The following is a 24,633-nucleotide window of genomic DNA, read 5'->3' on the forward strand; positions in this document are numbered from 1 at the left end:
CCTCAGCATCGCAGGGCAAGAAACCGCTGGAGTCATACTAAGAAGAATCGGCCATTCGCTGTAGCTTGACATTGTCAATAGAGATGTACCTGTTATCCTTGCGACCAGGAAGTGGAGGTAAAATGACTGTTCTTGTACCCTGCATGCCAAGCCCTGGAACCGGTGCACGATAAGAGGGGCCGAACTCCTTCTTGTTCTCCACCTTCTCACGGACCAGGTCACCAACTCGAGGTAGCCAGCCAGCTACCGGAATCTGAAGCGCAGCATCAGATGTGGAGGGCACGTGTTCCTTTGCGAGACTGTCTCTGGCTTCTTGTAGAGTCTGCAATACAGCACAGTGATCATCTACGTCAAAGGGTGCGGCAGAGGCCGCCATGTCTAGACCATCAAGGTCCGGGACAAACATTCTTACACCAAAGAGCATCATGTATGGGGTCCGCCCACCCAGAGACCTTCTAGGGAGATTATTAAGTGCACGTTGGACGTTATACAAATGGGCTAGCCAGTTCCGGCCAGTGCCTAAAACCCTAGCTGTCAAAGATTGCTTTAAGTCACGGTTCATTCACTCCACCACACTATTACCCTCAGGCCGGTATGGAGATGAAAATTTGACTTGGACCCCCACATTTCTCATGGCTTCTTTGTATGCCTTAGAGGCGAACGCAGGACCCTGATCAGAATGAAAGGTACCACACGCAAAACTTCCCACAAAGACACGCAAATCCTTGATGACAGTACGGGCATCAGCACTCCTTTGTGGCCGCACCCACAGAAAACGTGTGCACGAATCCACTGCAACCAAGATGTACTTGTACGCAGTATCCAAGGAAAAAGGACCACAGTGATCTAAATAAACGCACCTAAGTGGTTTATTAGATATGTACAACTGAGTCTGTGGTGGGCGCGCAGCAGTTGAAGGTTTAATCTGCTGGCAAATATCACAATTAAGAACATAAGCGCAAGCTTGTTTATATAAACCGCACCACCAGTAACGTTGTTGTAACAGAGATACAGTAGCTGCAACGCCGGCGTGGGCAGAGGCCATACCCTTGTGAGCTGCTAGTATCAGTCAGTCAAGAAAGCTTTATTCGACGATTGTCATAAAAGCATACAAAATGTATATATATACACAATACACAAGACATGTTAAAATAGTTTAAGACAATAAATAAAGGTATTTGCAGGAAAATTAACATTTCAGGGTATAGGAGTGTTTACCCAGCCAACATTTTGCTCCTAATCACCCACGCCCTTCCAAGAAACTTGGCAACAGAGATATAAACAAGTGGAATTTCAGCAGAGCGCAAGATACGTAGTGCCACTTTAACATTCCTAGTACCCAACTGTCGGCACATTGATTTTAGCCAGGTCTGACGGGGAATTACATAAGATGGGCATTGAAACAGGAAATGATTAACAGATTCAATAGGTGCAGTACAGCCAGGACAATTAAGCACATTAGACACGGCCCATCTAGATGAAAACTCTCTTACTGGGAGGCTGCCAACTCTGAATTGAAAATAGAGCTTCCTGTCCAAGGGATTAGTAATGTCATCCCAAAAAGGTGCCAACGAAATGGTATCCTTAAAATCAAGAAAGATGCCAGACAATGAGAGCGGGGCTGTGGATCTGAAAACTCGGGTAGCTACCACTTCCCAGTATAAAGCCTTCAGTACTTGCTTAGACGGAAAGCTAGCATTTAGTGGATCCTCCCACAAGATTTTTAGGCCCAGATCCTGAAGCGACTCACGTAGCCTACGGAGCCACTTGACCTTACGAAAGGTATCCAATTTAATAATATCCATAAGGCCAAGAGCAAAGAGCCTAAGTTCAGAAGTGACCCATAGACGCCGCCAATATAATATGGGGCGAAAAAGGGCAATTAATGCTATTGGCCTTATACCTAGGTCATAAAACAGGGGGCAAAGGGGAGTACTCTGAGGTAGTTTGGTAAGATTCCTTAAAAATCTATTTTCAGAGGTAGATAGTTTGTGTACGTTATCAAATCCCCACAACTCGACTCCATAGAGCGCAGCACCAACCACCTTGCCATCGTACACCCGAAGTGCAGGGTCGATGGGTTTAGTCAGGGATTTGGTATGTTCTTTGCTTAGCGCGCCAGAGAGCTGAGAGTGTTTAAGGGATGCCAAATCCACTTGCTTTTTCCATCCCAAATCATGTTGGATGCAAATACCTAAATAAGAAAATCTTGAACCTGGTCCAATGGCATATTATTCATATATATTTTGTTTTTAAAAGATTTGGACTGGTTAAAAGACATAAATTTGGATTTTAAAACATTAATTTCAAGCCCGCGGGCTATACAGAAGTCCTCAAAAATGCCTAAGGACTTCTGTAAGCCACTCGGGGTTTTAGAGATTATAAGACAATCGTCAGCAAACATTAAAATAGGAATTTTTCCACCTGCCAATGAGGGGGCATCAACATTTGCATCTATTAATAATTTGGCCACATCGTTAATATACAAGGAAAATAAAGTTGGCGCGAGTACGCAGCCCTGCCTGACCCCCTTCTGGATAGGAAACTGCTTGGTCACTTGGCCGACACCACCCCATCTAATCTGCGCAAAATTATCTGTATTGAGTCTAGCAATTAGGGAAATTAGAACAACTGGCATCCCCATCTTATCTAAAACAGCCCATAGGGATGCCCGGGGGACAAGATCAAAGGCTGCCCTAAGATCTATAAAGGCAGCATATAAGCTGCCCCCCCCCAAGTAAACCACCTTCCAGTAGAGCATGGCAAAATGTAACACCTGGTCAATGGTGCTTATTCTAGCTCTAAAACCAGCTTGTAAATGAGAGAGGATTACATTATCTAGAGCTCAGTCCAACACTTTGTTCAAGATCAACCTGCCTAAGATCTTTTGCGTGGTATCAATCAAACTGATTGGACGATAGTTTGCAGGGAGGGACTTGTCCCCTTTCTTGAACACTGGAATGATTTCAGCACCTTTCCAGGAAGTGGGGATCGGGGCACCTCTGGCAATCAAGTTGGCTAGAATTAAGATATAGTTTTCCCAAGATTCGTTGTTAATCAAAAAGATGTCAGCAGGGACTCCGTCCATCCCAGGGGCTTTTCTAGGAACCAGCGACTTGAGGGCAATAGCAACATCACCCAGGGTAAAAGCGTCTTTCTTGTAAAAAATAATTTGGTAATTAGAAAGGGGACACATATCTTCTTCAACAGCATAAAGGGCCTCAAAATGCTTGACCCAAGCATCTTGCGAAACCCAATTTTGGGGTTTGTCAGGGTTACCCCCAGTTCCCCATCTAAAAACAGACCAGAAACGTCTCATATCCTTTTGGGCACCTGCTTCCCTAAGTTCCTGCCACCTTTGGAAATCCCACGCTCTCTTAGATTTAAAAATAGCTTGCTTATAAGCATATCTGGCAGAGCGAACTTTGAGACTATCGCCAGATTTAATGCGATGCCCAAGTTCACACGAGCATCTCTACAGTCAGTAGTATACCATCGTGGTGACGAATCATGTTTGGGCTTAGTTAATTTGCAAGGCCTTACAAAAATATCTTTAAGTTCTAGGAAAAAAGAATCATGGATAGACATTCCAGGTATGCAATGTGGTTCCAAAAGACACTGGTTATATGCCACCACTAAATCCTGGGTGGCAAGCTCTAGACTATTAAAAATACGAGTTAAACAATCTTGACTTTGAACAACCTTAGCCCACTTAACGTGGCGCAGATCGTTAGCAATGACTACATCTTGATGGTACTGTGGAGGAGAATCACTAAGGGCAATGGGGGTCACCCAGTACAAAGTAGATAAAGAGAGAGGATTGTGGTCACTCTCCTGTCTGTCTATAACCACCATACCCCTCAGGGTCTCCCAAAGATCTAGTGATAGCAGAATATAATCAATCCTGCTAGTGCGGCAACCACTCTTAAATGTAATAGACCCTAATTTATCTTGTTCAGACCTGCCATTTGTTGCACGAAGCCCCATATTCAAACAAAGGGCATTGATCTGAGTTACTAATTCTGACCAGCGAACAGTAGGTTCAAGGTCTAAACTTGGAACACCCCATAAACCATCCTCTACTTCCAGAATGCTCCGATCAACACCAAGAAGGGGTTCAAAGGTTGTATTAAAATCACCGCCTAAAATAACATGGGAGTGCTGGGAATAAAGAAGCATAAGTTCATCCAATCGGCTTATGATGTCAGACTTCTTTCGACCTGTGCTTCTAACATAAACATTATAGATATCCAGCAATTTTACGTCTTTAAACTTAAGGTTAAGTAGCTGAATATCTGGGTGTGAAGTAAGAAGCTCCTTAACAACAATACCAAGATCCTGTCTAATCCAGATGGTAAGACCACCGGAGGGGCGACCCTTTTTGCCCTTGACCGCCAGAACATTAAAATTAAAAAAAACCAACAAAAACTGAGCCTCTAGTATCCAGGTCTCCTGGAATAAGCAGATGTCATAAGAATTTATAAATGATGCCCAGTTAGGATCTTTCAATTTAGATTTTAATCCTGCAATATTCCAGGACAGAAGCGTCCCAAACTCTGTATGGGTTGCACTGTCAACCTCAGGGGTCTCCAGAATACTACTCAATTGATTTGTCCTTGCTGGATTTATAGAGAGGCCTTGCGTTCCCGCCCTAGCCAGAATACCTGGCTCGACAATAGGGACTTTATTAGACAGGAAAGAACAAAAAGGAGGAGCTACAGGACTACACTTTTTACACAGTCAGTCATTTTGTTCTAAACATGACTCTCCCAGGGGCAGTCTAGAAGCACCATCTGAGGAAGGAGAACAAGTAGGAGAAGGCCTCATTTGGATTGCAGAGTAATCCGGGGAACAGCTTCTAAACTCAAGGTTAATTAGGTTCTCTGCTATAATAGGATCAGTAAATGTAACCTCAATATAGTCCATCCCTCTACCAGCCTGAGAGATCCTACTTGCTCCAGCAATGTCAGCTCTGATTACAGAACAGCAACCCCTAACGTGTCTAATCCAGTGAATAACCTTGTTGGTCAGGGATTCGCTGGTTTCATAGTCAGACCCAAAGGACATTCACCATATAAATTTTCCGAGAGTGAGAAATACGAGTGTGTGGCCCATAGTTTTGCGCTTGGTGGTAAGGATTACCCCTAGGGTTGATACCGGATCTTTCGTTAGCAAGAGAAGGTCCTCCAACAAACCTGGAATCCTGACATATGCCAAGAGGAGCTCTGGTAGGATGGCTAATATGAGATGGAATACAAGCAGGGGGATGATCGACCCTTGATAGAGCTAGGGGACGGAACTGATTAGTCAGAGGGTGAGAGACATGGGGCAGAGTCTTACCACGTATATTAGATGGCTCACGTAACCCATCTGCCGCCTCTGGAGGGGTCTTAGTCAGACCCCCCCCCCCCAGGTGTGGAAGAATTAGGTTTAAAGTGAGTGCCAGAGCCCAAATTAGAATTTTCTAGTTTTTTTACAGTGACCGTTAATAATTCAATCTTAATTTGCATAGTTTCAATCAATGAGCAAAGATTTTTCACTACCACCAATAGCGATTTCATATCCTGATTTCTAGATTCAAATCCCGGGAGACCCTCGTATAGATTAGTGGTTGAACGATCCCCCGGTGTAGAAGCACCCAGATTAGTGTCCAAAGGTTCAGTAGAAGACAAGGCAGGGCTACAGGTTTCGATGTCAATGTCACTCAATACAGAAAACCTATTGCTACAAACGATACCAGATGATTGATTGGAGGCAAGAGGAGGCTTAAGAGAATGAGCTTGCTCCCCAACCAATGGCACAATAGGAGAAATAGGAGTAATAGGAACCAATGCTTTGGCCATTTCCCCGTTTGATATTTCTTCCCCACCCTTTTTCGGGAGAAACATATCCGGAACCGTAACGACACCTCTAGTAATCTCCCTCCTCCCACCAGCGGCTGTCGAAGGGATGGAATTAAGTAGTTCCCCGCATTCATCAACAATAACATCGATACGGTCCATCACACAATTACTACCCGCATGCTGGTGACTTTTCTTCGATTTAGTCCTCCTCAGCTTGGATTTAGCGGGCAGAGAACTAGATGACTCGGACCCACCCTCCGGGGCTTTCCTCTTGCCCATGACTCAGAGCACGAACAACAATAGGCAGTACCTTATAGTCCCGGACGCACGTAATCAGAGGGGAGGCCGACCCAACCCTGGTCGACCCCGGACGGCCACAGACGGCCCGCCCTTTGCCCAGGCCTCGCCCGGCGCCGCCCGCGCGCGTCACGCGACGTGGAAGAAGCCTGTCGTTGAAGTAGCGCCTCCGGGCGCACTGGTAGCAGGAAGTGAGGCGGGATGCGGAAGCTAGGAGCAGAGGATGATGGGAACTGTGGTCTCCCCCAACTGCGGCCAACGAAGGTGAGTGGCGGCGAGGGAGACACACAGCGTGGGCGTCCCGTGGAGATTCCGCAGCGTTTGCCAGGTAGGTCCGCTTCCAGTATGCGGTAGAATATGGCCCCCACTCCACAGAGGAAGCCTGTCGTTTAAGTAGCGCCTCCGGGCGCACTGGTAGCAGGAAGTGAGGCAGGATGCGGAAGCCAGGAGCAGAGGATGATGGGAACTGTGGTCTTCCCCAACTGCGGCCAACGAAGGTGAGTGGCGGCAAGGGAGACACACAGCGTGGGCGTCCCGTGGAGATTCCGCAGCGTCTGCCAGGTAGGTCCGCTTCCAGTTTGCGTTAGAATATGGCCCCCACTCCACAGAGGAAGCCTGTCGTTTAAGTAGCGCCTCCGGGCGCACTGGTAGCAGGAAGTGAGGCGGGATGCGGAAGCCAGGAGCAGAGGATGATGGGAACTGTGGTCTCCCCCAACTGCGGCCAACGAAGGTGAGTGGCGGCGAGGGAGACACACAGCGTGGGCGTCCCGTGGAGATTCCGCAGCGTCTGCCAGGTAGGTCCGCTTCCAGTTTGCGTTAGAATATGGCCCCCACTCCACAGAGGAAGCCTGTCGTTTAAGTAGCGCCTCCGGGCGCACTGGTAGCAGGAAGTGAGGCGGGATGCGGAAGCCAGGAGCAGAGGATGATGGGAACTGTGGTCTCCCCCAACTGCGGCCAACGAAGGTGAGTGGCGGCGAGGGAGACACACAGCGTGGGCGTCCCGTGGAGATTCCGCAGCGTCTGCCAGGTAGGCCCGCTTCCAGTTTGCGTTAGAATATGGCCCCTGCTGCTAGTATCAAAGATGGTCTGCAGTCCGTGTTGGGAATCAATCTGTCACCAACGTCGTTAATCCTCAGTAACGGGACGTTATCAGACTTAAGTGATAATGGTAATCAGAAGGGAAACCTCTCGGGTAATTAGTTCCCTTCTCTGTAGCAGCAATAGCTGCCAAGATGTCATCATCGATCTTACTTTTGGATCTTGTAACTGCTGCTACTAAGTATGTCGCCACTGCTGTTTTCGCTTCCTCGTCAGCCAAGCTGTTGCCGACAGCATGGACACCAACTCGTTGGTGACCAAGAGTGTGAATAACATTCACGATCGGCAGACGCTCTTTAAGTTCTGCCACTCGAACCCAAAGCATTTTATGCTTAATTGTGCTACCTTTGGAATCACGATATTCATTTTGAGTCCAAAAATGTAGATTGTCGTTGTAGGACTGAACACAATAAAACGAGTCACTTACTATAAGAGTAGTGACTCGAGGATCAGCAAACTCCAGTGCAAGCACCAGAGCATGAAGCTCCGCCAATTGTGCGGTACAATCACCCAATGACTGCGTATGCACGACATCAGATTGGAATTCACCATTTACGAATGTACCCACCACAATTGCGCAGGCCGCTGAATAGGCATGCTTCGATCCAATCGCCGGTTGCGCCGAACCGTCAATGTAAATGACACAATGGTAATCTTCGAGCGGGCGCAGAGACAAAGGAGCCGAATGAACGAATTCATACTGCAAGTACCCTGGAGTCTGTAATGAGGCATCAAAGATATAGGTGACATCGGGCGATGTCAATGAAGTGGCCCATTGTATCCACCGTGGATGCAAAGCTTTAGAATTTGGTACGCTTGCTTTTGTCACCGCCTCAAGGGCAGGATATGGTGTGACAACATGCGTTTCCCTTGCGACAGTGCTCGTTCTTTGAGAATCGCCATATGCACTGCCGTGAGAACTTTTTAGACAGAGGAAAAGCGCAGTTCAGCTGAAGTGCACAGGTGTGATTTGTATGCAATGGGGACGGTATCGCCCTCATTGAACGTTAAATACGTGAAACCGACTGCGCCTGGCTCGATTTGGAAAAAGTAGGTTGTACCAAGGCATAAAGCGGCTTGATATGCTGGGCATAATCAGGAATGTAGGTACGACCGAAATTCAGAAAGCCTAGCAAAGACTGTAATTTTTTCAGCGTTGTAGGAGCACGCAGGCATGCGCACTTCTCCAGAAAGTGAGGAGCTAATCCTCGACCTTCATTGTTGAGCTCGTAGCCCAAAAACAACACTGTATACTCTGCAATGTGAGACTTCGCAAAGTTGAATTTGTAACCGAAGTCTGCAAACATAACAATAATGCGATCAACGCGACACAGATGCGGCCACAACTCGTCGTCTGTGAGATAGATATCATCGACATATGAGTATGCATCTGGGTCAATGCTCTCTAACAGAGAAACTACACGTGTGGCAAATACGCCAGGGCTATTTTTGTAGCCCATGGCTAGTCTTTTAAACTGTTCCTGTTTGCCGCCCGAAGTAAACACTGTCCACTGACTGCTAATAGAGGACAGGTTATGGCTGTAAAAGCCATTGGAAATGTCTAGTGTGGTTTTAAACCTTTTTCTCACGAGACTATCGACGAGAGCCGAACTGTGAGTATTCTGTACCGCGCATGTCCGGCAATGAGAATTTAAATGCCGGTAATCCAAAACTAGGCGGTACGACCCATCAGGCTTCGTCACAGTGAATAAAGGATTATTCATTGGTGACACACATGTTTCAATAACTCCCTGATATTCCAATGGTTCAAGGATTGCCGCGACGTGAGGTCTAGCTTCTCGACACATGGGATATTGTGGTTGCGGCTGGGGCATAGACCGCAATGGAATCTCATGGCTGGGGGACAATTTATCCCAGCCCACCTGAGTACGATATAATGCCGGTGCTAGCACCAGAGCCCACTCCTCAGCGAACTTTTTAGCGTGGTCCTTCGGCACTGTGTGCGCAAAGGACGGGAGGATTACCTCCTCCCCTCTAGGAGCATCTAAAATGAAAGCCGGGGGACAGTTTGCCTCCGCTAGGAGAATGTCTTAAGAAGAGGTCAGATTATCCCAAAAAATCCCTTGAATGGTACGTTGTATGTCACCTTCAATTAAGAGGACTATCTTATCGTATCATCGTCTGCATCCACCGCCGGGAAAGTCACCCAAGAGTAAAACAACTCGTAAGGAAATGACGCATCGGCGCTCACCACAAAATAAAAAATAACAGCCATACCATCGTCCGGCACCCCATACTGCCTCAAGTGACGTCGCAGAGGGGTACGGCCATGTGCAGCTATGTTGACCGCCATATGGACACAGACAGAAGATCTACAACGGGTTTAATCAGTGGCACAAGGGTTCAGAAACCTTTTTAATGATCAAGCTTGAATGAACCTATCAGGTTAGTAATAGGTAGGTTTTAATCCGTCACTCCCGTTATCCGGAAACAAGAGTGAGGGAGTCGTGGACTAATATAAGCACTACTAAGGCATTTCAAATCAATAGACCAAATGTTAGGTGCGCCATGTTGCAGGGATTCTGCTCATGCACAGAACTATGCGCAGGAAACCAGGACTTCAGTGAATTGTGGTGTACCAAAAACTCACCTCAGAACCCCTATCTGACCAGCATCAGTGTCCCATTCGTTATCCATATTATCACGAAGGTCCCAATGTATAGACAACCCAGAACAAGCGACTTAGAGTATTCTCAGGAATGGTGGGAATCAGAAATACCTGTTCGTAATTATTCTCATATCAGTCCACAACAAGAGTAAACAAAGACACGGTAAAGTTTAAAGAGTTTATTTTATAAACCTCGTGTCCTAAGATGCAGTACTTTGGCTAACATAAGCAGGCAAACGATTAGAATCAAAACCATCAGCATTGTTACAATACCATAAAAAATGAAAGGAGAAATCATATTACAAATGACAGTGGATTACAGCCACCTACCTTTCGCTAATAAATGAATATTATTATACTAATAAAAGGTCTCTATGCTTGAATGGGGAACCCCATACCGTAAAGATCAGCTTAGTTGGATCACATCACAGGATCAGGTGTGCTCTGCTCCTGGGAAAGCTCTTCTTCAGAATGTGTGTTAAGCATGCAGCCTGCAATATTAAAAGCTCTCGACTTTCAGGTATTTGCAGCTGCGTGCGTGTTATGGCTAAATAGTGGGCCGATCAACCTGAACTCAAAAACATGCATTGTCTAGCGACCCAGACTATTTCTTTACACAATGTTCAGACCAAGGTCGCAGCTCACGGCTAGGGATGTGAACAACAGACAGTTCTCATGTGAAGAAAAGGCGAGCAAGCAGTTTTCAAATAATAACATGTAACTGCAATGTTGTGTGCAAAAGCAGCAAAAGTGGCAAGATGGCTTTCTAACATCTAACGCGGTTATGCTAACTTAGCAATGTATGTCTATAAATTGCAGCCCTCACTACAGTAAGTGCTTTTAGGTAAGTATTGATTGACTATTATGATAATGATTATATTATGAAGGTACATGTATCTGAAGTTAAGTAGAGGAAACCTAGTCTTATATATACTTATCTAAACAACATTTTGCTGCTCAATATTTGGCCCTGGCTGTTTTGGGCCTACAATATGTTGCACTTCGTAGTCTAGTGGAGTGCCAGTGCTCACAAGGGGACCAAATAGCACTTGGTTAATGTCGACCAGGCTGTGAGTGTGTCTGGGATGAGATGATCCTTGGCTACTGGGTTACAGGAAGCGCTTGAACATGCAATGTATGGATCCTCAGTGGTCAGTCAAGTGCCTGAGTATCTTTTCTCTACTTACAAGGCTTAGCTCTGATGGAGACTTCAGCGGCCGAGAGACACGGAGATTTGATTTTTTATAGTTGTAATACTGCAGCTGCCACCTGTAGGTGAAACAAGCCACCTTTTTCAGCTTTAAGTAAAGCGTCCCGAAGGTTTTGGAGCATTTTACATGAGCGCCAGTTCCATTACACAAGGGCACATTAATGTTTTCAGGGAAGGGGAAATTAAGTGATTTGCCCAAAATCACAGTATGTTGAGTAGACTCGGGACTAGAATGTGGTTCTCTTGGTTAGAAGTCATCATATCCGACTGTAACGCCAGTTCTCCCCCCACTACCTCATTCACTGAGAGAGTCCCAACATACTTGACAGTGGTATTCTCTGAGCACTTCTGCATGAATAGAGCACAAGGGACTAGTGAGAGAGAGTATCAACTCATATTAAAGAAATGGGAGGCATCAACCAAGCCTGACCTCCAAAGAGCACCAATTGTGATGTTGTTGGCATCAAACACAACACTAATACATCAAACAATAAAAGCAATAGACAGCTTCAGAATGCACACATGTAGAAAAAATTACCAAATGAATAGTTTTTAGGTCGAGGACCGTCCGGTCTGCCGAAGGCAGAACCGGAAGTCAGAGATTTAATGTTTCTGAGAGTGGCTCTTTAGCCCGCCTCTCTTTTTGCCTCTCCTCCATTGGCTGGCTTCCTAAACGGAGGCCAGCCATTGGAGGAGAGAGCCGTCCCTCCAAATAGGCTCCGTCTTTTTCAGATTCGGGCGCGTGTTCCGTGCTGTTCTTTCCACTTTTTAGCCACGCCCTTTTAGAACAGCAGGAACACGCCCCCGAATCCGAAAAAGATTCGAAGCTTCCATCCGCCATTTTTTCGCTATCGTCTGGCCGTGAGGATCTTCTTGGCTGACCCAACGGGGAGTACGGCGATGCCTGGCGAGGTCCAGCGGAAGGAGCTGCACATCTCAATCCGATCCCGATTGGATAAAGGAGGCACAGCCTATGTAGGCATCTGCCTGCGCCACGACCAGAGGAGCCCACTGGACTGCTCCTAGCAGCGGAGAACGTGACTCACTGCCTGGTTTCAACATCTTGTGCGGTGAGTGTATCGGGTGCGTATCCTTTGCGGTGCGTTCTCTCACCCCCCTTCCCACCTATCCAGCACGGCGTAGCCTCGGCCAGCACCACCGGAGCTGCATCACCAGAGCTTGCTTCCATCGGCGGCCCCGCGGGGACAGGGTCCGTGGGTGAGCCGGGGGGAGGTCGATCGGACGTTTACTGGAGTGCTGGTGGGAGAGGTGAGATTCTCGCGCAGCATGGACCGTGCCTGATTGCCCCCGCCAACGCCGGCCTCCTCCTGTCTTGCTATAGACACTACGACCCTGTATATTCCAGCATAGATCGGCGCTCATTTTCCTAGCGCTACCGGAGGACAGCCCCAGAGTAAGCCCCACTGCACACAGCACCAACTGGCAGGACGCACACAGCGGCGCATTCGCTCTGAAAATGTTGGAGTACCCTATCCTTCTCCGCCTGTACTAATCTTGGGGCGATCTCCAACCTAGGCAGTTGCAGATCAGCTGCTGTAGAAAAACCTGTAGAGCCGGTTTCTTTACTCCTTCAGATATGCCAAAAATGTCTCACTGATTCTTCTTTTCCATCCCTACCTCTTTACTCGGGGGGGGAGGGAGTCGGAGGGGGGGGAGTGCGAGGTGATGAGCCACAAGCTGCCTAGAGAATGGAGGCTGGGAGCCGCGGGTCAGATTACGTACATTGCAAGGGTCCAATTTCAAAACGTTCTGAACAATTTTGCAGCGACATTTGCGCCTCTGACCAGGGCTAACGCGACGTATTCCACATCTCTGTAAATGCAACTTTCGGGTCGAAACCCAAACCGATAAAAGAAATTACGGCGTCAGTGGCAAAACCTCCGCTAAGAGCCCCAGTGCACTCCTGACCTGGAGATGGGTGCACACTGGGAGGCAGGTTCCTTCTACCAGGGCAAACCCTAACTTTGTGCTTCATCCAAGTAATTCTCACTGAGTACTTGTTAAGAATGATTTCAGCTCCAAAGGTGGACAGCGCTATCACTGGCTCTCTGTGCAACTAGTATAGTTAACTGGACTTAGTGGGCAGGAATCAATCAGTTACAGAGAGTTCTGTGGTGCTCTCACACCGTGTGTTTTCTTTGCATTGTGGGAATTGTAGTTTTGCTTTCCTTCTGCAGCGCTCGAAGTGCCAGAAAGAAATAAAGGACTGAATGAGATACTCCCACCAACACAAGAGAACTGGAGATCTCCGACTGTATAAACAAGCATTTGCAATGCAATCTGTCTCGCATTTCAGCTACTTTGAGCTATGGCTCCCTCAGTGCTCCTGTGTCCGGCTGCTGCTCTGGTCTCCTCCCCCTGTTCTCTCCGGCTGGCGCTGTTCACTCTCCTCCCCCTGGCGCTCGCTCCCTCTCCTCGGGCTAAAGATGGTGGTGTTCATGGCGGGCCGAAGCTACCCCGTGACGTGATGCGCAGCTCTGACAGATGGGCCTGCTCTGGGAGAATCTGCGGCCTGCCGCTTGGGTGATTTGTCCCCTCGCCCTCTCTCGCCTCAGCGCTGCTGCATACTCTCGGCCTCTCCCTTCTCCTGGGCTCTCCCCCCCACCCTACGCTCCTGTCTGGGTTAAGTGAGACCCTCGGGGTCCCGGCGTCAATTTATTTTGGAGGATGCCCAGGTGAGTCAGCAACTAAATTCCTGATCTTTAGCAGCAACAATTTAGTTTGTGTTGAGAGCTACGTAACGGAGCCAATAATTATTTAAATAATGCTGTATTAGAAATCGTAGCCGTCTTTCATTGAAGTGTGTGTGTGTGGGTGGCTCTGTGTGTGTGTGGGTGGCTCTGTGTGTGTGTGGGTGGCTCTGTGTGTGTGTGGGGGGGCTCAATGTGTGTGTGGGAGGCTCAATGTGTGTGTGGGAGGCTCAATGTGTGTGTGGGTGGCTCTGTGTGGGTGTCTCTGTGTGTGTTGGTGGCTCTGTGTGGCTCAGTATGTGTAAGTCTGTGTATGTCTGTGTGGTTCTATGTGTGTAGCTGTGCGTGTGTGTGGCTCAGTGTATGTGTAGCTCAAAAAGTGCATAGGTGCCTCTGTGTGTGTATAGATGGCTCAGTATCTTTATGTGGCTAGCTCGGTATGTGTGTTAAGTGACTATGTCTCTGGCTAGCTCTGTATGTGTAACTCAGTGGCTCTGTATGTGGATGTCTGTAGCTCTGAATATTTGTGTGGATAGCTCTCTATCTGTGTCTGGCTGACTCTGTAGGTGTGGCTCTGTATGTATGTCTGGGGGATACACTTTGTATGTGTGTGGCTCTGTGTGGGTGGTTCTGTATGTGTGTGGGGTTGGCTCTCTCACTACGTCACTCTCTCTCCCTAACTCTCTCTCTCACTACCTCACTATCTCTCACTACCTCACTATCTCTCACTATACTACACTCTCTCTCACTAACTCTCTACCTCACTCTCTAACTCACTACTCAACTCTCTCTTTCTCACAGCAACACAATATCACTACCACACTAACTATCTCTCACTCTAACACACTACTTAAAAACTTGACTCTCTCTATCTCACTACCTCACTCTCTTTCACTACATCACTATCTATTTCTAGCTCACTCTCACTACCTCACTATATCACAACACACTCTCTCAAAACTTCACTACATCACTCTCTCACTACCTCGCAAATTCACTCTCTCTTTCTAACTCACTAATTCACTCTCTCTATCTCACTACCTCACTCTTTCTCTATCTCACAACATCACTCACTGTTTCTATCTCACTACGTCAGAAAATACCTCGCTCACTAACTCACTCTTTCACTACCTCACTCTCAATCTACCTCACTCTCTCTCACTACCTCACTCTCTATTTCAATACCTCACTCTCTATCTCACTACCTCACTCTCTCTCTCTATCTCACTACCTCACTCTCTCTCTGCTAATGCAATAGGTATCACATATGCAAAACAAAAACTAATGCCAATAGAAATGACAATGCCATTTATTTAGGGATACAAAAATGATAAAAAAATAATGAGCAATACCAATAGCTCTACCTAGAATATTGCCGAGACCATTGCATTGTAAATGCTTGTTATACTTTTGAGACCTCTGCATACCCCATGCTGACACAGCAGAACTGTCAGTAAATTGAAAAATGTACCCGTATATTAGGATGAACTTATTTACTGTAGGAGAGATCTCAGTGATATCTAGAAACCAAGGAGCCTGGACTCCCTTGTCCAGATTCTCTAACTGAGATGAAAAGTCACCCTTTCTTTGGTTTTATATTCTGGCCATGTAAAGGATTTACTGACTCACTTAATGAGTTTTTTTTCAAAGAGTCTAACTGTCCTGTCACTGGATATCCTAAATATTACATCTCTATCTTTAAATGCCAAGCTCTGTTCCACATGCAGCAAGGGCTAAGTCACCATGGTAGATGGTGCATTATTGTGCTTGTTCTGACTCATCTCAAGGCCCACAATCTTTTCATCATTCCTTGCATCTTTCTTATTTCACTTGATTAGGCTTGTTGTTCTCAGTCATAAATTCCCATCCAACCATTGCCACCTATTGAAGTTCGGCATGTATGATGCTTATAAAGGAAAACTTTTTTTCTTTCAGATGTCCGAAGACATGGATCCCCATGGTGAAGAGGATTTGCCAGACTCTGGAAGGCAACAACTTCAGAAGATTCTTGATGAAGAGGGACTTGATACTCACTACTGGCTCCCCAAGCTGAGGGAAATTCTTGGGGTGACCAATGCACATGCTATGAAACACCTGAGTCACGAAGACTATCTAAAGCTGGAGCCTCATGTAAAGCAACCATGGGAAAAGCATGCCTTTAAAAAAATACTTAACATTTCAGACAGTAAGGTAACTCTGAAGAAACTGCAAGATGAACGCTTGGAACTAATGGAAAAGAATCAGGAGCAGGCAAAGTTGGCTCTGAAGGATCTGAAAGACATGCAGACTCTTGGTAAAAGTCAAGTTGAGGAAGATGTTAAACAGAAGTTAGAGGCTGTCCGCAAGGCTATGAGCATACCTGAAAGTTATTGGCCACCTTCAGGCAAATCTTTGATTGAGATCCTAGAAAGTCTGCACAAGGAGATACAACTCACAGAAAGTTCATTGCCAGCTCGTGAAAATCTAGATGACACAGAGCTATTAAAATGGGCATCTGGAGGACAGATCCTACAAGGGATATACAAGACCAATAAACTAGAGGACATTTTAAAGAAGCGGGATCATATAATTAGCATTCCTGATAATTTCAGTCTCTTTGGCCCAGACCAAGGGCCTGTGTTTCAGACAAAAGAGTTTTCCTCATATTCATCAGAAATGATATTCACAAAAGTAATGGAGAGTCTAGGGTTTAGCGTTAGCTGCAAGGCCAAAGGAGGCTATATGGGCTTCTGTCTTGAAACTAGCAATGATTATAGCAATACCTCAGAGTTGGAAAAAAATAAAAAATCACACGCTGAGCAGGCTTTTATTTGTACCACAAAATACAATTACATTCCACTTGCCTCATGCTTCTTTCAGAAGCATCAGATCAAGCTATCAACTGCAGCTCTATGTGAGCTCAAGGAAATTGAAAAGATTCTAGGTTTTACTCCGGAACAAGACAAAGTTCAGATGATTAACTCAAGGTTTGGTGAGTTTTTCATCAGGTTTGGCTCTCATGTTGATACGGGCACTTTCCATCTTGGAGGGATATATTGGTGGAAAGCTTCCAGTGAGGGCTTCAAAACCGAGGAATTAGAAGATATCAAAAGACTAGCAAACAAGAAGCTTGAAGTTTATGTTGGGGCCAGCTACAGTGGTTTGGGCCTTAGTGCAGGAGGAGGTGTGGGTGTCACTGATTCTCACTCTGAAGCATCTTTCCAAAGCAAAAGAACAGAATCTGTTGAGAAAAGCATTCAGCTGTCTGTCAGCAAGACTGGAGGTCCAGCAGAAGCGGATTCCCTTTTGCAATGGAAATCTGGGCTTCTAGGCAGCAATAAAACATGGTGTGTAATTGACAGAGGATTTAATTTGATACCAGTATGGGATATAATCCTTGAGTGTCATAGAAACGATTTTAAAGATGTTCTTCAAGTAGGAAGAGGTCTAATGGAAGCCTACAAAGCCATAACAAAAGAAGATGTACATTTGCTGTTTGGTGAAGAACTTACTAGGGCAGTGGAAGAAGCACAAGCATTCTTACAAGAAATTGACTCTTGGGAAGCCACACATGCTGAAATGGAGTTGAAGAAACTAATTTATTTCAAGCAGAGACTGTATGAACACACTAAAAATAACAGCACTTGGATTGGTGTGTGCCTCTCCAACAAAGCTCTTCCGGATTTCTTGGCAAAGGTAATTAAAACATATGAAAAACTTGCTGCAAAAGAAAATACATACATAAAATCTTTAATGGGTTGCCTTGTGAATTCTGATGTCTATTCGATTGAGAATGCTACAATGTATTCTTCCATAATGAAATGGATTTATCAATCAGAGGAAGAACAAAAGGAAATGTGTATAATTCATTTTGATCAGTTTATTTCTGTTCTAAAACAAGGAAAACATGCCATTGAGGAAGCCACCTTTGGCTTTAAGTCCTGCATGGAGTTAGTGCATGAAGCCCAGGTAAAAACCACCACTAATATAAGCTTGTCTTTATATTCGTTATTGAAAGCTCTGAGGGCCACACAACAAACAGAGATTGAGCTTCTGATAGTTTCATTTGTGGTTAGGTTAGGGTACACTTTGGAAAATGGCTATTTTAGATACCTTCTGGGGTGCTCTGAAATAGACTTTATGCTCAACGACATGCAAGTTGCACATAAAGAAATTGTTGGTCACATGAAAGAGAGTGATTGCAGAGCACAAGCATTTCTGTTGTTAACAAGCTTGACATTGGCAACTGAATGCAAAGAGGTGTCTTTTGAGCAGAAGAAAGAACATTTAGATTTCATGATGGTCCACCTGAAAAAATCTCTGTCAAAAGAAGTCTCTGATGTTGTTCAGAAATATGATCAATGTAATGACTTTAAGTCACTGGAGAAAGACTTGCATGGCCTCATCTTAGGAAAGAGGGAAGATACAAGTGGTATGGTACAAAAATACCGTTTGATAAGAGAATTAAATGATATATCCCAGGGAGTCGAGCAGGTAAACAAACCAGTCTTGGAAACAAAAGACCATTGTCCCCCCATTGTTGAAAAATGTGCTGCTATCCCAAACAAAGACTTTTCTGATCTGATTAAACAGATTGGACTTGATAATTACTATCCGAATAAAATGACCCCAGAGCAAGTACACGTTATTAACCAGTTCACTATGCAAATATCTGGAAGTCAGCCTAGAAAAGACAGTGAATTTCCTTTTTATTTCTTGCAAAAACTCATGATAATGGACTACCGTGTAAGGGATTTGGCTTGTAAGGTTAAGAGTCATGAAATTCAGAGCAACAGCAACATCTCTGATGAAATATGTCCTCCTGCTGAATCAATGAATATAATGGACAACTTTTTTAGTGTCCCTGGGGAAGCACAGAAAATGTCTATCAAAAGTCAGGAACTGGTGCATCCCATGGATGTGCAGATGGCTATATACCACTGTGCTGATGATTTTCTGAGGCAGTGGATTTCCACAAAGCTTTCAGTCTGTCAATTTGCTATACCTTTATTGCTTCCTAATCCATGCACTTTAGATATAGAATTCCCTCTTTGGTCTTTAAGGCAAGTCAACAAGAATTGGCAGCAAACTAAATGTGCAGTGACAAATGAGAAAGAATATATTGAGAAATTAATTTCGGCATTTCCCACTCCTTTGGTTTCTTTCTTTAGAATTGGTAAATCTGCACATTCTAAATCTCAGCTCATGAATACTTTGCTCAGTAAGCACAACCGTAACATATTCTGTCATCGCAATAGTATTGGTGGTAGCAGGAAGTCTGTCTTAATGCCAGGTGTTGCAGAAATTTTCTGGTATTGCCCAAGTGGAAATCAGGATGACCTATTTGAACAGTGTATAGCATTTACTAATCTCCATGGGGATGCAATCAAATACACGAAGCAAGTTGCCTTTTTAGAGAACATTTCTTCTGTCAATGTTGTTTTCATGTCATACTCTGATAAGAATGCCCTAGAGAGCTCATTGTTGAAAGACCTCTTAACTTCTGCAAAACCTTCACTTTTTCTCTGCAACGATAAAGACAATAGTCTTCCTGGGGTTTTTACAAACAAAGTTATGCTAGGTCTGAAGAACAGAAATGAAGCAGAATTAATTGTCGAACTGAGAGTAGTGCTCAAAAGATTGATAGCCGCCTCTACCCACATTTGCAAATTAGAAGACTGTGTGAGCATTGCACAGAAGCATGGATTCCATGTTGACGAGGACATGGAAGAATGTTGCGAAGGCAAGCGCCAAGCCAACATTTTGATGCATATTATCAGTGATACACCTGTAACAGAGGTGAAAGAAAAGTTCCTACCATTGCAAGGAAGCTTGTGGCATAAATGGTGTGAAAAAGACAAGGAACTTACCCGCCTGCGGAATAAAGGAAACCGAAGTATAGAGCAGCACAGAAGTGACATACAATGTGAAAAAACGACAATTCGGATGACCCAGCTGCGAAAAGCACAGCCTATTAATGACCTCATGAAGTCACTTATACTAATATTGCAATGTCATTCAGCTAAAACCAAACGTTTTTTTCTACATTGGTTCAAAGTGTTTCTGGATGACCTATCCTCAGATCAACTCTTGAACCTTCGTCAAGAATACCAACTGTTGATTTCAAAAAAAGAGACAAGAAAAGGAAAGGACAAGAAAGTGAATGATGCGGTGGACAACACTTTAGAAGTGCTATCCAATAAGATCAATGCCTCTGTGTTTGGACTTGAACACTTAATGAGGGAATTGGGACAGATGTTTGAGGCATTAGATGCTGGTATGAATATGCTTCCACAAATAGCAGCAGATTTGATGGTTACTGGATTCCCTGTTGAGTTGATGGATGGTGATGCTTCATATGTCCCGCTAAAATGGGTTGATGCTGTATTGGATGAATTAATTAAGAAAATAGGGGATAAAAAGTTGATTGTGCTATCTGTGCTTGGTATCCAAAGTTCAGGAAAGTCAACATTGCTAAACACAATGTTTGGTCTGCAATTTGCCTGTCAGTGCTGGACGATGTACTCGTGGAGCATTTATGCAGCTGGTTAAAATTGATGAAAAACTGCAGAAAGATCAGGGTTTTGATTACATTCTGGTTGTTGACACTGAAGGGCTTCAGTCCATTGAACGAAAGGGTACGTCATCTCTTAATTTTGACAATGAGCTGGCTACCTTTGTCATTGGCTTAGGCAACATGACTTTAATAAATGTTTATGGGGAAAATGCCTCTCAGATTCAAGATATCCTTCAAATAGCTGTCCAGGCTTTTATAAGAATGAAATTAGTAAACCTTTCCCCAAGCTGTTTGTTTGTTCATCAGAATGTTGGACATTTATCAGCACAAGACAAAAACATGGAGGCCAGAGAAGGCCTACAGAAAAAGCTTGACGAAATGGCTCAGACAGCAGCGCAGCAGGAACTGTGCAATGTGGCTTGCTTCAGCGATGTGATTAGATTTGATGCCAATGAGCACATTCATTACTTTTCTCACTTGTGGGAAGGAAATCCACCAATGGCACCCCTCAATCCAAACTACAGTCAGAATGTTCAGGATCTAAGAAATCAGATTTTGCAGATGGCTAAAAAAGAATCTAAAACTAAAGTTTTAAGTATATCACAGCTGAAAACTCGTATTAAAGATCTTTGGGGGGCTTTAGTGGATGATAACTTTGTATTCAGTTTCAAAAATACACTAGAAATTTCTGCATATAGCAAACTAGAAAAGAAACTCAATGACTGGACCTGGCAGCTCAGGAGCCGCATGCTGACCTTGCAGAATATGTACAATAACCAGATTAAGAATGGCAGCATAAACCATATACAGAATGCACGTCTGGAAGAAGATTTTCAGGAAGAGTATGGTAATATTTTTAAAGACCTTGAAGTCTATTTCAGTGAAGGTACAGATTGTGAAATACTTATCCAGTGGAGAGCTAGTGTGGAAAAACGGCTCCAGGTTCTCAAACAAGAACTTATTGGAGAAATAAAAAATACGTGTGAAGAACTGATCACGTATAAAAAGAGTCAAAGTAAACTGGATGAAAAGAAGTCTCAATATGAAGACGATTTGTTTAAGAGAAGCAAAAGCTTAGCTTTAACATTAAAAAATGAACAACTGGATGAAAAGGAGCTTGAAAATCACTTTAATCGTTTGTGGATTCAGTGGGTCACTGAACTATCCTCTAATGCCCCCCGCATCGAGGATCCCAAAATCATGGCTGATGTAGAAAATGTTATCGTGACGCGTTTTCAGCAGGTGCCTAAATTATCGGCCAGTCTGAGGGATGCTTCCAAGAAGAAAGCATTTTCCCTCCATGTTTCCCGACATATTAAAATGCGAAGGAATTTCTTTGGTGTTGAGAAGTCTTTAACTGAGCAAGATAAGTTACACATACATCAAGTAACAGACGGCCTAAGTCAGAGCATTCGTGAACATACTGCAAGAAAAAAAGCACAGAAAATGGCATACAATGTAAGCTTCATCCATGAGATATTAAATATAATAAATAAGGAAGCAAGTGATGCATCAAAGGGCTCGACCTTTATTCTTACAACTGAATATCAATTTGATTTGGCACTTTATTTATGCCATACTGCAGCAAAGAGCTTTATTGAAATGCATAAAGAATTCCAGAAATCTAATGACCCAGTGGCCTATCTTGAAAGTAAGAAGGATAATTTCTTTAATTGTTTTAAAATTTCTTGCCAGGGAACAACATCCATTGCAGCAATTGCAGATGTTTTGTGCAACCAGCTCGAAAAAGCGGTCCAGCAAGCAATTTATGAAACAGCACCTCTAAAAATAGCAGCTACCCTGCGTTCAGACTACCCAGCCTTCAAAGAAACCAAAGCCCAGTTCGAAAAACACATTCTGATAACTCTTGCTGAGAAGGAGAACTTTGACCAATACATGAAATACATTAAATCCCCAAGAGATTATTATGAATCTTTCATTGAAGCACGTGTTGAAGAATACTGGCACGGTGAAAAGAAATCCAGACTGAAGACGATATTGAACACTGAACTGGATTTCTTGAATGACCTCGTTGTTTGTGCAATTGGTGAAGCCACAGAGGAGGTTAAGGGGGAAAGAGAAAAAGGACCAAAGTTGTTAGATACTCTCTGCAAGAAACTTGAGAAAAACCTTAACATTCAATGTAGTGATCTGAAAATCATTGAACATCAGGAAATTTCAGACCTAGAGTTTCTTAAAGAAGCGGTCAGTAAAAAGTGGCGAAGTCGAGTAGAAGCTTTGAGGAAAAGCTTCACTGAGATACGTTTGGATTCATTTAAGGGAAAACCGCAGAAGATTCTAGCCGAGCAGCTCTGTGGGTGCATGAAGCAGTGCCCCTTCTGTAAGGCCATTTGCACAAGCACAATCCCTGGTCATGATGGGGACCACAGTGTTCATTTCCATCGCCCTCAGGCGGTCAGTGGCATACAGTGGTACAAAACTGATCATTTAGTCACTGACATTTGTTCCAGTCTTGTTGCAAGTGACAGCCTTCTTGTTCTCAGTGAAAGCAATCAAATTCCCTACAAGAATTACAGAGAAGCAGGAAGTCCATATTCAGAGTGGAGCATCATGGTTGAAAGATCTACCCAGTCCTACTGGAAGTGGTTTGTGAGCCATTTCAGAACGAACCTGGAAACAAAGTACTCAGGAAATTTTAAGGGAAAGGGGGAAATCCCTCGTCAATGGGCTGAAATTACGAAAGCAGATGCGATGTCCGAGCTGCAAAACTTATAATTATATTACTGCACACATGGGCGCAAAAATAACATGTAGGCGGGGCTGTGTAAGAGCTGAGTTGCATACAGTTTATATCTATGGAAAGATATCTGTAGAGTTAAGTATGCGTGCATCCATATTGCAAATTCTTTCACTTACTACAATGAGGCCAATATGCAACATTACACAAGCGCAGAAAGGAAACGTGCTACCGTTTCCAAATACATTTAGTGGTCTGCAGTGCATGCATTAACTAACTGAGGGGCATATTATCAAGCACGGCGTTAAAATTATCGCCGCTTTAGCGGCAGAAAACTGCCACTAAAGCGGTGATAATGGGCTTGATAATATGCCGCAGAGAATTCCCATAGAAGCCCATGTTGACACCAGAACATGGACTTCTATTGGAATTCTCAAGGGCATATTATCAAGCCCATTATCGGAGCTTTAGCGGCAGTTTTTTGCCGCTAAACCGGCGATAATTGTTTACGCCGTCCTTGATAATATGTCCCTTTGTGCGTTAACGCAAGCCCTGCAGACAGCACAGTGCGAAACCATGTACTGGTTAAGTTGTAGTACCCGCTTTCTGACATTAAAACGTTATGAATTGTTCTGCCTCTGATTTGTGTAAGTCTTTTTCTGAGGAACAAATAATTTTTACCTAGCCCTGTTTAAATCTCCAAATGTACACGTAACATTTCTGCACTCCTTTTTGTGGCGTGTGTAATATCAAATTATATTAAATGCATGTTTTCCTATCTCTTTTCTGCTTAAATATCCACTTCCGTTGTTTTCAATTATTATACACATCATGACTATCAAACTCATTTGATTTAAATAAATCTAAATGTGATTTACAACATTTCGTCCGTAGTTTCTGCTGCAATTTATGTGAACGTGCAATAAACAATGGGTCTGCAGTGCTACATGACTGCCTTTGTTTTCGAAATGCTATCCTTGTAGAACTGATTCACACAACAAGCATGGAATGGCCGCAATTCAGTAAGGGGCATATTTACAAGGGCTTTATCTCCACTTTTTTGGCTTATATGTAAGCCAAAAAAGCGGAGATAAAACCAGCGCCCTATTTACAAGAGGGTGCTAACATGCATAATCGCATGTTAGCACCCTTTTTTCCAACGCCTCCCTTTGGGGCATATCAACAAGGGCTTTATCTCTGCTTTTTTGGCTTTAAAAGCCAAAAAGCAGAGATAAAACTAGCGCCCTATCAACAACAGGGTGCTAACATGCAAATTTGCATGTTAGCACCCTTTTACTCTACGCTTCCCCTTGCATCTCTAATGAGATGCAAAGGGGGCGTTCCAGAGTAAAATAATAGGAGAAATGTCGCTAAGCGACATTTCTCCTATTATCAAGAATATCGCTAACCCTGTTAGAGACAAAAAAAGCAGCGCTAACCGTGGTTAACGCTGCTTGTTTACGTCTGGTATTTTTCTGACTTAGCCATGATATCCTATGGAAGGAGGATATCATGGCTAAATTTGCCTGTGCCTATCAACAAGGTAACGTGAGATTATCGCTGGGTTTCCAGCGATAATCTCATATTAGCCTGATAGCGTGAGGATTTTTATCGCTATTGAGATAAGCGTTGCTAATAGCATGCTATCTCA

The 24,633-nt window shown here is 44.3% G+C and overlaps 1 pseudogene across 1 annotated transcript in view; it reads left to right on the forward strand.

Moving 5' to 3' along the window:
- The window catches only part of LOC146799143 (interferon-induced very large GTPase 1-like), a 39,562-nt pseudogene extending 16,487 nt beyond the window's left edge, over nt 1-23,075 (forward strand). The window contains exon 2 of the transcript XR_014968853.1: nt 15,724-23,075. The product of XR_014968853.1 is annotated as an interferon-induced very large GTPase 1-like (transcript). The remainder of the gene's footprint in view (nt 1-15,723) is intronic.
- The last annotated feature ends 1,558 nt before the right edge of the window (nt 23,076-24,633 follow it).

Source organism: Triturus cristatus, chromosome 9, assembly GCF_964204655.1.
Source record: "Triturus cristatus chromosome 9, aTriCri1.1, whole genome shotgun sequence".
NCBI lineage: Eukaryota > Metazoa > Chordata > Amphibia > Caudata > Salamandridae > Triturus > Triturus cristatus.